The sequence below is a fragment of the Natator depressus genome, chromosome 1 (genome assembly GCF_965152275.1).
Source record: "Natator depressus isolate rNatDep1 chromosome 1, rNatDep2.hap1, whole genome shotgun sequence".
Lineage (NCBI taxonomy): Eukaryota > Metazoa > Chordata > Testudines > Cheloniidae > Natator > Natator depressus.
In genome coordinates this window covers 248,244,224-248,258,081 of record NC_134234.1, presented here as the reverse complement: position 1 = coordinate 248,258,081, position 13,858 = coordinate 248,244,224, and the positions used below count along the sequence as shown (strand labels likewise).

General features: G+C 39.8%; 1 protein-coding gene across 1 annotated transcript in view; it reads left to right on the top strand.

Annotated features, from left to right (window-relative positions):
• IGF1 (insulin like growth factor 1) overlaps positions 1-13,858 on the top strand; it is a 77,972-nt gene that overhangs the window by 45,136 nt on the left and 18,978 nt on the right. The gene's annotated exons all lie outside the window — the stretch shown is intronic.

The window sequence follows — 13,858 nt, the reverse complement described above, 5'->3', positions numbered from 1 at the left end:
GCAAAAAAAAAAAGCCGAAAACGCCAGGGTCTCTGCCAATCTGAGCCAAGAGAAAATTCCTCCCTAACTCCAAATATGATCATCAGTTAGATCCTGAGCGTGTGGGCAAGACCCACCAGCCAGGCACCTGGGAAAGAATTCTCTATGGTAACTAAAAGCACTTCCCATCTAGTGTCCCATCTCCAGCCATCAGAAATATTTGCTAATAGCAGTCACAAATGGACCATATGTCATTGTTGGCAATTTCATCATACTATCCCCTCCATACATGTATCAAGCTCAGTCTGATGATTAGAACCCTTCATCTAATTTCAAGCCTACACTTGTTGATGGCCAGTTTATATCCATTCATTCTTCTGCAAACATTGGCTCCTTATTTAAATAATTCCTCTCCCCCCGGTGTTTATTCCTCTGATGTATTTATTGAGCACAATTATATCTCCCCTTGTTTCTCATTTCATTAGGCTAAACAAGCCAAGCTCCTTAAGTCTCCTCTCATAAGATAGGTTTCAGAGTAGCAGCAGTGTTAGTCTGTATCCGCAAAAAGAAAAGGAGTACTTGTGGCACCTTAGAGACTAACCAATTTATTTGAGCATAAGCTTTCGTGAGCTACAGCTCACTTCATCGGATGCATCTGATGAATGCATCCGATGAAGTGAGCTGTAGCTCACGAAAGCTTATGCTCAAATAAATTGGTTAGTCTCTAAGGTGCCACAAGTCCTCCTTTTTTTATAAGATAGGTTCTCCATTCCTCTGATCATTCTAGTAGCCCTTCTCTGCACCTGTTCCAGTTTTATTTAATCTTTCTTAAACATAGGAGACAAGAACTGCAGACAATATTCCAGGTGAGGTCTCACCAGTGCCTGGTATAATGGTAATAAAACTTCTCTATCTCTACTGGAAATACCTCACCTGATGCTCTAGGATTGCATTAGCCTTTTTCATGACAGTGTTGTTAGTCCCTAAGTGCATGACCTTGCACTTTGCATTATTCAATGTCATCCCATTTCTATTATTCCAGTTTTCAAGGTTGTCTTGTATGATATTCCAGATCTCCCCTGTATTCCCAATACCTCCCAACTTTGTGTCATCCACAAATTTTATTAGCACACTCATGCTATTTGTACCAAGGCCATTAATGAAAACGTTAAATAAGACTGGTGCCAAGACCGATCCTTGCGGAATTCCACTAGTAACCTCCCTCCAGCCTGACAGTTCACCTTTCAGTATGACCCATTATAGTCTCCCCATTAACCAGTTTCTTACCCGCCTTTCAATTTTCATATTCATCCCGATCTTCTCCAATTTAACTAATAATTTCCCATGTGGAACTGTATAAACTGTTTTACTGAAATCTGGGTAGACTAGATCTACTGCATTTCCTTTGGCTAGAAAATCAGTTATCTTCTTGAAAAAGAGAGATCAGGTTGGTTTGGCACGGTCTACCTTTTGTAAAACCATGCTGTATTTTATCCTAATTACCATTTATCTCAATGACTTTAACTACTCTCTCATTTAAAATTTGTTCCAAGACTTTGCATACAATTGAGGTCAAACTAATCTGCCTGTAGTTTCCCAGGTCACCTTTTTCCCCCTTTGTTAAATATAGATACTATATTTGCAATTTTGCAGTCATAGGTTACAGCCCTTTGCTATTGGGTTTGCAATTTCATGTGCCAGTTCCTTTAATATTCTTGGATGGAAATTATCCAAGCCTCACCAATTTGGTCCCATTATTGTTTGAGTTTGGCTTCCACCTTGGAAGTGGTAACTTCTATTTCCATATCCTTGTTTCCATTAGCCATCCTGCCACTATCTCCAAGCTCCTCATTACTCTTATTAAAAACTGAGGCAAAGTATTTGTTTAGGTGTTCAGCCATACCTAAGGCTACATTTTAGTCATGGGTATTTTTAATAAGAGTCATGGAGAGGTTACGGGCCATAAACAAAAATTCACAAGCCCATGACCTGTTCGTGACTTTTACTAAAAATACCCACCATGACTAAAACTTGGGCGGAGGTGCTCTGGTGGGGGCAGGAAGTCTGGTGGCACTACGGGTGCTGGGGGAGGTGACCCAGGACCCCCGCAGGCCCTGGGGAAGTTGGCAGGGCTGGCAGGGGTTCCCTACTCAGCTCCACATCCCTGCAGCTCCTAGGCAGCAGGGGCAGGGGCTCCTCCGCTGCTCCCACCACAATTCCGGCTGCCGCAGCTCCCATTAGCTGGGAACCACAGCCAACGGGAGCTGCAGGGATGGGGCCTGCAGGTGCGGGCAGCACAGAGACACACACACACCCTTCCTTCCACTGCCTAGGAGCTTCAGGGAGGCCCCCCACCCCAGGTAAGCACCTCTCACACAACCCCCAAACCCCTGCCCTGAGCCCCCTCCCACACATCCAAATTGCTGCTCTGGGCCAGCACCAGCTGCTGCAGAAGTCACGGAGGTCTTGGAAAGTCATGGAATCCATGACTGCTGTGACCTCCGTGACAGACTCGCAGCCTTAGCCACACCTAAATTATCTTTAATCTCCACCCCATTCTCAGTGCTTAGCCATCCTACTTCTTCTTTCCTTGTTTTCTTTTTATTTATACACCTTATATTATTGGTTTTAATTTCTTTTGCAAGCCCTGCTTGGCTTTTCACTTTTTTCCTATACTTTCTGACCTCCAAGAGGTAGCTTTCCTTGCTGATCTATCCCTTCTGACATTCCTTGTAGGCTCCCTGCTTTCTCTTAATAGCCTGTTTGAGATGCTTATTCATCCAGTTTGGTCTGCAACCCTTTCCTACAAATGTTTTCCCTTGGTGTGGGATGCAGACTCCAGATAATCTCTCCAACTTTGACTTAGAGTAATTTCAAGCATCCTCCACACTCAGATCTTTGAGTTCATCGTTCCAGTGCACTTCCCTAAATAATTTCCTTAATTTTGTAAAGACTGCCATTTTGAAATCAAAGACCCTATCCTTCCATTTAGTTTAAACTGAATTAGCTCATAATCACTGAAACCAAGGCTGCCCTCTACAACCAGTTCTTCTATGAGGTCCTTGCTACTTACCAATACAAAAACCTAAAATATTATCACCTCTTGTTGGTTCATTATCTGGTGAAGAAATCTGGCAGCTATCAAATCCAGAAATATCTGGGCCGTACCATTATTAGTAGAACCTGTCCTCCAATCTATATCTGGGAAATTAAAGTCTCCCATAATCACACAATTCCCAATATTTATTTCATTAACAATATTAAAGATGCCTCTATCCCCATCTAAACTGGATTTTGGGGGTCCATGTTTTACTTGGATAGCTGAGAGCAGTGCCATCACCACTACCACAGAAAATTGTTATGCAGTACTTCATTGTGAGAACAAATACAAGAAAAAGAGGATATGGTGTAATGTTAACTTATTTTATTGTAACAAGAATAGGGAATATATTCTCATTACAGTTGGAAGAATGCAATACCAATGTCCTCCATGGAAGCTGCACCATAGTATGCAACATTCTGTGAATTCAAATGTAACAATGATCTACTGGCTTCTGATTATCTTATCCTAGACCTTGATAAACCTGGCTATTCTCTTAGAAATGAATTTCTGTCCAGCAAAGCATTTCTCTTGCCAAAGTATATTTTTTTTGGCAGCGTCTAGCACTTTCCAGTGCTGGAATCTGACCTAGGCTTGTAAATTGTGCTGTGTTGGCAAGGTTTTCACCCCCTGGAGAATTGTATTGGTCTAAAGCAATACATCACATTGTTTCCCAATTTTTTGTTCAGATTTTTTTTTGTTTTGTTTTGTTTTAAGAATTCTAAAACTATAGAATATTTGCTTCGTATCCCAGTGCAATATTACCCAAGCCTATAGGCCTTACTCTTCACATCAGCACAACTGACTTTGGAAATTACCATGTGGCAAATAATGGCCTTATTGCATGTTTAGTACACTTAATAGCTTCCAAATAGCAGCTCTGTGCAGATGGCATAGTGCAATGCAGCTATGTGTGAGGGTAAATTGTTACAAACTCTGTACTTTGAAAACAAGTTTAAGAGGGATTGTTGGGTTTTTTTGGGGGTGGAGGGAATTAAGATTAAATATCCAGTGAAGAGCAAAAAATTGTTTCTGAAAGCAGATTCCTAGGGGAAGAAAATTACCCTGTTCAATTATGTGGCCGGTTGTCTGACAAACACTGTGTTAATTTTTAATTTTAGTTAAACTGGAGACTAAATCCACATAGATGGAAGTAATAATTTCCTTCTAAGTGGGTTTAGCTACAGCCTGTTAATACAGAGCTGAAATACAATGTTTGATTTTGTTGTCTGTGTGGATTTCTCTATTCAAAACACAGTGATTTTTTTCTCATAAAACCTAATCCGTGAGTCTTTATACACTTAATCCTGCCATAGCACAGGGGGGATGAACTAGAGACCTCTTGAGGTCCCTTTCCAGCCCTAAGTCTTTATGATTATATGATTCCTCAGGCAAAACTCTCAGTAAAGTCATATGATTTCATATGTTATATGGCTATGCCATCTGAGTGCTCTTGCGTTCCCAACAAAACTCTCTTAGGATTTGCAAAGACAAAGCCCTTTACAATGATTTGAGACGATATCCCCTGTTGTTTTACATTTAGAATGCAATGGAACCAAGTATCCTGCAATCTAGTGTTCTCAATGTTAAAAAAAAATGCACAACTCTCATTCAAATGTTACTTGGTATATTTTGATAAAACTCATCCTTTAGTCTCATACATGTAAAAATTAGGCTTCAGAGCTAGTACATCCATTCATCATATATTTACAAATACAAATATATGCTCACTTTGGTGGACATAAACAAACATATTAATTTTACAACAGTCAATAAAACATAAAAGCAAAATTGCAACTAAGGATTCAGGGTTTGAAACAAGTGCACTACATTTTTATTAAAATCTGCTTGCTTTGCTTGCTAGATTTAAGTTTTAAATCATTCCTAGTGTACAGGAACTTTTACTACAGGTAGCAAGATTTCTGTAAATCTTTCATACCATCATCAAAACACAGACATTTCCTTTTGATTTAACACAGGCCTCTAGTTTTCCCAGTAGTGACTGGAAACCCTAAAGAAATGCCACAGAAGTAAACTCACGCAGAAGTTACAATGGGAACAGATTAGTCATCAACAGGGGCGTCACTGCAGAAAAATTCTGGGGGGCAAAGTTGTGTCAGCATATAGAACATTATGTGTGACAGTATCATATCCTCAAAGTCACATGGAGTGAGGCAAAAAGTGGAAGACACACAAGCATATGAAAAGTCTGGTGGGGAGGGGGAACCAAGATGGAGGCCCGGGGGGCAACTGCCCCCATTGCCAATAGCAAATGATCCCCCTCATAGTCAAGATTTTCAAATGTGATTTTGGGCACCTCATTGCTTAGGTGGCCAGTATCAGACACCCAAAAGTGGAGCACCCATAATCACTAGTCACATTTAAAAATCTTGGCTTTGTAGATCTGACGATATTTAACTTGGATTTCACGTTTTGCATTTTATGCTTAAAGTTAAGCATGTGCTTAGGTGGTTTCCTAAATTGGGATGGTTTCCTGAATCAGGGCCTAAACATCACTCTCAGCTTGTGCTCCCATAATGACAAACACGTTACTTATTACAGCACAATGTGAAGACTTGGGTAATGATTCAGATTTAGCTGATGCCACAATTCCTTCCAGAGCCCTTGTAGTAGTAAGCTAGGTCAGTGTTTCTTCTGGACTATTCTTCATGACATTTCTCATTATTAATATTACTAGTGCAGCTTCTAATCCTCAGAGGAGGTCTAGATGGCAGGATGGTTAGACCTTCTGTAGCTGTCTACAGTAGAGCTCCCAACATTGCTACTACCAGTAGAGCTGAACTGTGCTCTCAGCAGTGAGAATTTGCTGCAAAAAGAAAAGTCTAGCATAGAGAAGGCCCTACTAAATTACTTCATGGCCACGCATTGTTTAAAGGGAAGTGCTGTTATTACAGAAGCCAGCTGTTTAACCATTGGAATTCTATAACTTGGCTCATTTTCAAGAAACAGCAGAATACTTTGCTACAGTAGATTAAATGGTAGCCAAAAATTCTATTAAGTAAACTTTGACCTACATGATATGAAACCTCTTTGGAGCTAACAGCTGACAAAAAAGGAAACAAACCTCCACGAACATCAGTATACATCAGCAGAAAGGAATTCCTAGGACTGTTACATGTCCAAAGGCATCATTCTGAAGGTTGAGTAAATATAAAGAACTGTTTGATGGCAGCCAGAGAGCAGTTTTGAAGTTGAGTCAGAAAGCAAGGGAAGAATTATGTGGGTGAGTAGGACTGGATACGTCATATTGGCATATCAGGATCAATCAGTATTTTTAAAAAAAAAAAAGGAGTACTTGTGCACCTTAGAGACTAACAAATTTATTTGAGCATAAGCTTTTGTGAGCTACAGCTCACTTCATCGGATGCATTCAGTGGAAAATACAGTGGGGAGATTTATATACATGGAGAACATGAAACAACGGGTGTTACCATACACACTGTAATGAGAGTGATCAGGTAAGGTGAGCTATTACCAGCAGGAGGGGGGGGGGGAAAAACCTGTTGTAGTGATAATCAATATGGGCCATTTCCAGCAGTTGACAAGAACGTCTGAGGAACAGTGGGGAAGGGGGGGAATAAACATGGGGAACTAGTTTTACTTTGTGTAATGACCCATCCACTCCCAGTCTTTATTCAAGCCTAAGTTAATTGTATCCAGTTTGCAAATTAATTCCAATTCAGCAGTCTCTCATTGGAGTCTGTTTTTGAAGTTTTTTTGTTGAAGAATTGCAACTTTTAGGTCTGTAATCGAGTGACCAGAGAGATTGAAGTGTTCTCCGTCTGGTTTTTGAATGTTATAATTCTTGACGTCTGATTTGTGTCCATTTATTCTTTTACGTAGGGACTGTCCAGTTTGACCAATGTACATGGCAGAGCGGCATTGCTGGCACATGATGGCATATATCACATTGGTAGATGTGCAGGTGAACGAGCCTCTGATAGTGTGGCTGATGTGATTAGGCCCTATGATGGTATCCCCTGAATAGATATGTGGACACAGTTGGCAAAGGGCTTTGTTCAAAACCTTCAAAAACAGACTTCAACGAGACTGCTGAATTGGAATTAATTTGCAAACTGGATACAAGTAACTTATGCTTGAATAAAGACCAGGAGTGGATGGGTCATTACACAAAGTAAAACTAGTTCCCCATGTTTATTCCCTCCCTCCCCACCACTGTTCCTCAGATGTTCTTGTCAACTGCTGGAAATGGCCCACCTTGATTATCACTACAAAATGTTTCCTCCCCAACCCCACGCTCTCCTGCTGGTAATAGCTCACCTTATCTGATCACTCTCCTTACAGTGTGTATGGTGTAACACTGTGTAACACCCATTGTTTCATGTTCTCTATGTATATAAATCTCCCCACTGTATTTTCCACTGCATGCATCCAATGAAGTGAGCTGTAGCTCACGAAAGCTTATGCTCAAATAAATTGGTTAGTCTCTAGGGTGCCACAAGTACTCCTTTTCTTTTTGCGGATACAGACTAACACGGCTGCTACTCTGAAAGCTGTCAGTATTTTTAGGCAATCCTAGCTTTTAGGTAACAGATTACAATATGAGCAACGAAAGGTTAGGGAGCTCATTCCCTTGAATGAACTCCCCTTCAGCCCACTTCCTTTTATTATAAAATTTCTTGGGAATAGGACAACTGATGTTGCATGTGTAGGCCTACTTGTCTTTTTTAGATATTTTCTCATGCTGTCCACTCAGGTAGGGCCTGATCCAGGAAAGCATTCCAAGCACATGCTTAAGTCTATCCCCATTTAGGAAATCAATAAAGCTTGTGCTTGAAGTTCAGTGCATGTTTTAGTGCTTTGCTGAATAGGAGCCAGAGGGCCTCATCCTGTAGTCCTTTTGCAGGAAGAACTCCTTGTCAGGTCTGCAGTGAAGTAGTTATCATATCTGACTGTAATTATTATTGGGACCTTGTCTGGGATAATAAATGTTATTGTATACTGCAGCACTTGATTTAAGGGGATACAGTAAGCTTAAAAATCATGCTTCTGTCTGAAAGGTTTCATTTTTCTAATACTGACGTGTTACAGGTAACACCTGAAATTATCATAACCAAAAGAGACTAGAGAAAAAAATCTGTTTTCCTTTGTTTGCTTCCTTTGTGTATTGATAGCACTTAGGCCCAAAACTACAAAGCAACTTAGGCATTGTGATGCTCAGCATTACAACACCTAAATTTTAGGTGCCTAGACAATCAACGGAGCAACACTGCAACCCACAAAGCCTGAGTTATGCACCTAGGCTCCCTGCACAATGAATGGAAAGAGCTAAGTGCCTTAGAATGAGATCCACAAAAAACAGCACACCATGTGAGGACCTGAAATGACCTTTTAAACTCATTTTCTGAAACTGATTAGCTATCAAATTAACCTTTTCCCTTTAACTAGCAGCATAGATGGGGATGTTTTAATCTATGAAACATGGATTGTTCTTTGATCTCCAGGACAGTGATATCAGTTAGCCTTAATATGCTCTAAGTATTATTTGTTAATGAAAAATGAGAATCCAAGATGTCATGTGCCAGATGCATACACCCACACATAAATAAATACCAAGATGTATACACAGATATGTTCAGTGTGACACCAATATACCAGTGATTTCCATTCCAAATTGCCTATTTAATGTTCCTTAAAGATTCTGGGTCTCGCCTTCTAAGTTTATTATTCAGTGCTTGCAAGTAGTTCCAGTATAATAATTAATACATTAATTACTAGGACTAATAATAATTATTTGGAATTCCATAATTGCACAACATCACACAGTAACTTGGTGGTAAAGCTGAGAACAGAACCCAGAAGTCCCAACTCCAATGCTTTACTATTACACAACACTCCTTCCCAGATAGTTCTGAAATATTTGTTTTGTATTTCTACTTCCACAAATAAAAGCATGTCTAATTCCAATATTTATGTATTAGCAGATCTTGATTTCTTAAAGCCAGGGCAGAGAGTTAAGTCAGTCATGTAAAAATTGGAACAGACAGCTAGAGTCCCTTTACTGGTCACAGTAAGCGTAAGATCAAGTGGGCTTCTGGGAGATGATTAAGTATCATACTAGAAAGTAAAATGTAGTACACTATATCAGCTATAGTATGTCTAGGCTTTCCCTTATCTGTGCTTGTCACGATTAATGTATGAAAAGAAACACCAGCTCAGATGCTTGACCCTAGGAAAAAGTGATCAAATAAAAGCATATTCTATATAAATATAGAATGTCCCTGAGCACACTGGCAGGGTCTACTGATCCATAAAAGAGAGGAAACGCTTTCCAGTAGAATCATTTCAACCTACTAACTCATTTCTGATTTGTTTATTCATATCAAAATCAAATGTTAACTGTAATACACTTCAACATAGTTGGGAAGTTTTCAGGCATTTTAAACTTTCTTTGAATTTGACTACTTCCTTTATAGCCTCTTTAAGTACAAATGTCTCAGAAATGTCAGTTCAGTCAACAGTGCTTCACAGCAAATAGCAACATCAGTGAGACGAAAAAATTACCATTAAAGAAAACTGTTAGTGTAAAAAATGTTCTGATACATCTGCATAACAGCTCATTGGCTTTGTTAAAGAACCAGGGATACTGTTATCTTCTCGGGGAAATTCATAAGACACTGTCATCCACAAGACATGTAGTCAGTGAAGGGGAACTTGGTTCTATATCCAACTTGACTGATGTTTTATAGGAGTATTTGACAATGACAATCTTATTATGCCTCAATTTCCCCATCTGGAGGCTTTATTGTTTGCGATATCTTTTCATGAAAGGTGATAAAGAAGTATTAAATATTATGATTATCGCTAAAATCTCATAGCATTTAGATCGATGAAAAACAATGGTGACATTCCCAGTGACTCAGATATTATGGTGATAAGGACCGTATAAGACCGTCTACTCTTCCTGCAGCACGTGGGGTACATGTAGCTCCATGTCACAGTGAAAGGAAGTCTAAGTCCACACTGTGAAAGTCTGTGGCAAGTAGGAGGTAGCAGGGAAAGGCTCCAGCAGTGGGGAGCTCCCAGAGCCTTTCCCTACTGCCTTTTCCCAGTACCAGAGCTTATCACTGCAGCAGGGGAAGACTCCAGCAGCGGGGAGGCAGTGGCACACTACACTGATGAAAATAGCAGTGTAGATAGAGAAGGTGCTGCTTGGGCGTGTAGACAGCCATGTAGGGTATATACTGTAGGGTTCTGGTGTGTCTCTGTACTCACCTAAGCAGTGTCTCACTGTCTACACTGCTATTTATACCAGTGCTAGCTGGGTGTGCTGTGTCTGTACTCTACATACCTTAAGAAGATAAACAGAATGACTGAAAACAGACTGACTTTTTAATGATGATTCCCAGGTCCTAAGTAATTCAGTAGCACCCAGAGGAACCAGTCAGGATTAGTACTTTCTAGGTACTGTAAAAACACATGTCAAGTGAAAAATAAAGTTCTTGACCTCAACATTTTACAACCTAAATTAAAACAAGCCACAACAGATTTCTTAAAATTACAATCTGTGAACGGGCAATATGTAAAGTGAAAAAAGCTAAATTTGATAAATAAACTAGTTTCTAGGAATAGTTGGAAGATCTGTGTCAGTGAGAGTTACACAGGCACAACCAGGGACATAATTTAACCTGAAATTATTTAAATGGAAAATAACTAAGAGAATCTGAGACAGCTCCCAGTATCAAGTAAAGTAAGTGCCACTCTATTTTTGACCCCTAAACACTAAGTTCTATAAAATAAGTTATGCTGAGGAGATCAAGTTAGAAAGCTTCAGAATCAGATCTTGCACATCTCACAGGTAGTAGTGTTCCTTATTGGGTGAAAATAATCTAGATAATCCACTAAAAATGTCTTTATCTCTGCACATTTATAAGACATTTCAGTGGTACACACAAAAACCCCCAAAAAACAAACCTATGCCATAAAATATTACTATAATCTATTACTGGCTTGCTGTCCTGTTTATCCTTATGAAACAAATAATTTAGGAGAGAATGTACAGTATAGAGGTCCTCAGTGGATTACAATGTACTAAATAAGCATGTTTTTCTTTTTCTTTAATTTATAATCCCTGGGAAAGGATGTTTAAAAAAACCCTATTGTTTAAGTTTACAAAGCTCTCAGGGACAGTTAGTTCTGAGCTGACGGTATCCCTGGCTAAAAAGTTAGACATATTTTATCACTAAAGAAGTCTTTTTTTTTTTTATGGATGTACTGTGGTCTCAGGGGCTCTTGATCAGTGATTATTTGTTTTAATTACAAAGGAGTACAAACTGTACTGTCTTCCCAAACTGACAAGTCCAGGATGTCTTTATGGATGTGCCTCCAGAATTTACTGTAAAAGGGCAAGAAGCAAAATTTTCCCAATGAAAAACTAAATTTATCAACTTTGTGATAGTCTCACTCTTCATCCAGCCTGAGTCCCTTCCTAAAACTCAGTCTCCTGACAGTGCAACTGGATGTCATCACTGGATAGTAGTGAAACTACATGCCCAGCAAAGAGATGGCTGCTCCATGCCCAACTCCCTGCCCAATGTCAAAGAGTGGAGAGAAAAGCTGAAATTATCTGAGAAATCAAAAAAAGACAGTCAGAAAGAAAGAAGCCATGGATCAGAAGGAGAGAAAAATAAAAGTGGATGTTGTGGGGATTTTAATAACACGGTTGGCTAGAGCTGGATTAATACTGCAAAACATTTTCTGTGACCATTAATTTGAGTTATTAAGTGGATTCATTTCTGCTGCATTGGTTCCCCTGTTGTATTCACATCGGGTAAACAGTGTAATCAAGTTTTACTTTCGCAAACATTTAATGGGCAAACACTGCCTCGTTCACAGAGCACACACTTATCGCAACTGCTCAGTGACCATAGTGTACAATAAGCAGCAAACAGTAAGCAATACCAGGCCTGTTTCATACATTATGTCATAACTATACAGTGCTAGGCAGCAGTATTCAGCATTCCCTCACTCACCATGCACCTTAATGCTTACTGCTTTTACAGCACTTTACTGGATACTGCTAACTCAACCTTACTTTCTATTGCTTACTGTTTTCTGATTAAACATCTTACAGTCTGTAGAAATTCACTATATTTTTCCCCTTTACTCTTAATTTTAGCCTCACATGCAGGCACAAGGAAGCCCCCCTTTGTTTAAAATGTTAGGAAATAGTATCTTAACAGCACTATCCATTATCTTAAAGAAACTACTATACATTACCTATCTATAAGAAGAGGAATAAGGACAGCCCATGGAATTATAGACCAGTCAGTTTAGATAATGGAGCAAATAATAAAACAATCAAGTTTCAGAGTAACAGCCGTGTTAGTCTGTATTCGCAAAAAGAAAAGGAGTACTTGTGGCACCTTAGAGACTAACCAATTTATTTGAGCATAAGCTTTCGTGAGCTACAGCTCACTTCATCGGATGCATACTGTGGAAAATACAGAAGATGTTCTTATACATACAAACCATGAAAAAATGGGTGTTTACCACTACAAAAGGTTTTCTCTCCCCCCACCCCACTCTCCTGCTGGTAATAGCTTATCTAAAGTGATCACTCTCCTTACAATGTGTACGATAATCAAGTTGGGCCATTTCCAGCACAAATCAAGGTAAGCACCTAGAAGATAGTAAGGTGATAAGTAATAGTCAACATGAATTTGTCAAAAACAAATCCTGTCAAACCAACCTAATATTCTTCTTTGACCGGGTAGCAAGCCGGGATAGTGGGGAAGCAGTAGATGTGATATAATTCGACTTTAGTAAGGCTTTTGATACGGTCTCACCTGACCTGCTCATAAACAAACTAGAGAAATACAATCTAGATGAACCTACTATATGGTGGGTGCACAAATGGTTGGAAAATCATACTCGGAGTGTAGTTATTAATGGTTCACAATCAAGCTGGAAGGGGATATTGAGTGGGGTCCTGCAGAGATCTGTTCTGGGTCTGGTTCTATTAAGTATCTTCATAAATGATTTGGATAAATGGCATACCGAATACACTTGCAAAGTTTGTGGACGATACCAAGCTGGGAGGGTTGCAAATGCATTGGAGGACAGAATTAGAATTCAAAGTGGTCTTGACAAACTGGAGAAATGATCTGAAATAAGTAGGATGAAATTCAATAAGGACAAATTGTTCTCCTTAACCACTGAGGACAGGACAAGAAGCAAGGGGCTTAAATTGCAGAAAGGGAGATTTAGGTTAGCCATTAGGAAAACTTCCTAACTTTAAGGGTAGTTAAGCACTAGAACAAAGTACCTAGGAAGGCAGTGGAATCTCTGGGCTTGCACACAGTAGCGCTTACTTTTCTAGAACTTACGTCGCTCAGGTGTGTAGAAAAGCCACCCCTGAGCAACGTAAGTTACATCTATCCAAGCACCAGTGTGGACAGTGTTATGTGAGCAGGAGAAGCTACCGCTGCTCAGGGAGGTGGAGTAATTATGCTGACAGGAGAGCTCTCTCCCGTTGGGCCAAAGCGTCTGCTATAGCAGGGCTACAGCAGCACAGCTACATCGGTACCCCTGTGCCAATGTCGCCCTTCTAGTGTAGACTAGCCCGAAGTCACTGGAGGTTTTTAAAAGCAGGTTGGACAAACACGTGTCAGGGATGGTCTAGATAATACTTAGTCCTGCCTCAGTGCAAGGGACTAGACTAGATGACCTATCAAGGTCCCTTCCAGTCCTACTTTTCTATGATGTTTATGAACAAACTATGATCTTTAAACACCC